Source organism: Oratosquilla oratoria, chromosome 22 (assembly GCF_046742065.1).
Source record: "Oratosquilla oratoria isolate Oo_2021 chromosome 22, ASM4674206v1, whole genome shotgun sequence".
Lineage (NCBI taxonomy): Eukaryota > Metazoa > Arthropoda > Malacostraca > Stomatopoda > Squillidae > Oratosquilla > Oratosquilla oratoria.
This window is the reverse complement of record NC_134798.1, coordinates 25,938,204-25,940,703: the sequence shown is the minus strand read 5'-3', so window position 1 is coordinate 25,940,703 and position 2,500 is coordinate 25,938,204.

Genomic DNA, 2,500 nt, shown 5'->3' with positions numbered 1-2,500 from the left:
CACACACACACCACACACACACATACACAACACACACACAACACACACACACACACACACACACACACACACACACACACACACACACACACATACACACACAGACACACACACACACACACACACACACACCACACACACACGCACACCACACACACACACACACACACACACACCACACACACACCCCACACACACACACACACACACACACACACACACACATACATATATATATATATATATATATATATAATATGTATATATATATATATACATATATATATATATGTATATATATACATATATATCTTTATATATAAATACATGTACATATATATATATGTATATATATATACATATATGAGTGTGTGCGTATGTGTACATATACATATGTATGTATATATATATACATATATATATATATATATATATATATATATATATACACACATACATACACACGGAAATGGGGGTCATTGATTAAATGAGCGGCCTTGCTGTGGATGTACTGTGCACATCAATGGTCTGAAAAATGGCTAATGAAATTTAACACAAGTTAATGGAAAGTTATGCACATAGGTAAATATAACAGTAAGCACGATTACAAGTTATTTGGAAATTCATTAACAGAAGTGGGTAGTGGAAAGGATGTCGGCGTAATTATCAGTAACAATCTCGTATCCTCCAATCAGTGTATTTCAGCCTCTGAGAAAGAAAATAAGATTCAAGGACTGAGTACACGATCTTTTGACTTCAAAAGTTCATCTCTCATTAACAAGTGATATATATCGTTAGTTCGTCTACGTTAGTGATATGCTGTTTCCGTGTGATTAAAACTGATTCCAAATGCCAAAAATAAACTATTTGAAAATCGACGAAAACATATAGATCTGTTTTTCCTAAAAAAACATAGATTCAGGTGTTTTTTAAGACTGTAAAGGGAATTGGCAACATCAAAATTGACAGAATTTTCACAATGAATGAGAATCAGACAAGAAATAATGGTCTCAAACTGCCAAGAAATATATTTAATTTGGAAGTAGGTAGAAACAACTTCGCCAACCGTGTAGTTAATGAATGGAATAAACTTCCTGAAGAGGTAGTGCAGCTCGAAGTTTAAGATTCGTTTAGGTAACCACGTAAGCAAGATGCTGTAATATCCGCTATTTATCTTATATTATTTGTTTATTTGTTTGTTATTGTTTGTCTGTTTTTTACTATTATTTATTTGATTACTATTTGTTATGTTTCTGTCCATTTATTATTATTTACTATTTACCTGTTTGTTTGCTATTTAACTTTACCTATTTATTAATTTTATTATTATTTATGTTATTATTGTTATTTATTTATTTATCATTATTACCAATTTTAGCATCCGACCTAGTTTTGGACCAAAAGGTCTCTTTTCGGCATGCTTCTCTTATGTAATCCTTTGTAATACCAACTTTTTTCCTTACAAGGAAGGTAGTCAAAAACTAATGCATAAAATCCACTTCCACCCATTCCATCCCCACATACTCCACTCCCATGCACCCCCTTCCCTCCCTCTTATCTTAGCTCCTCCTGAATTACGGATCATCCCCGCATCTCACCAGCAATGTAGCAAGACAAAGCATATCCACAGGAAGGCGGTTTCATTTAATCGTCGACCACCACTCTTCATCCCCTCATGCAGAATAGGAGAAGACGGGAAGAAATCCTTTCTGGCTGCGTCTAAGTATTATTCAGACATACTCCCCCCCCTCTATCACTCACTCCCTTCTTTCCATATATCACAGCATCATCCATGCACAATAATTCTCCATCCACCCCTATCTTTTGTCTTCCCCGTCCTTCCTCAACAGACATTCCCCTCTACCCAAATGCCCTTTTGCTGCATGCATCCGTCTCATCCTTGGTCGACCCCTTATGTTCACTCGCTCCACCTCTGTCTTCCATACCTCTTTTACTAATCTATCTTTATTCATTCTTTCCATGTGTCCAAACCATTCCAATAATATTTTATCAACACTATCTCCCAACTCCATTTACACCCCCGTTTTCCTCCTCACCTCCTCGTTTCTTACTCTCTCCAGCCTAGTATCCCCTATCATACTTCTCAGGTACCTCATCTCAAATTAATTTAAACTCTTCCTCTCTTATGTTCCATATTCCTGCCCCATACAATGCTATCAGCACAACCACTCCTTCATATAATCTCCCATACGAGTATATCTATTTCTCATTACACTTTTGAATCCCCCAATCTACATTCTACCTTCACCTCCACTCCTCCATTTCCCGGCACATTCACCCACCAGCATCTAAAGCTATGCACTTCCTCTAGTCTCTCTCCCTTAATACTTTCAATTTGCTGCCACATTCTCCACTTCCCAAACTATGTCGCTAACTTCCTTAATCCCTCCTTTTATCCTGCTACAAATGTAGTGTCGTCAGCTTATCTCCCATTTTTCTCCATTTTCTTTAACCATTTCCAATCCCTCGTCCCATTACC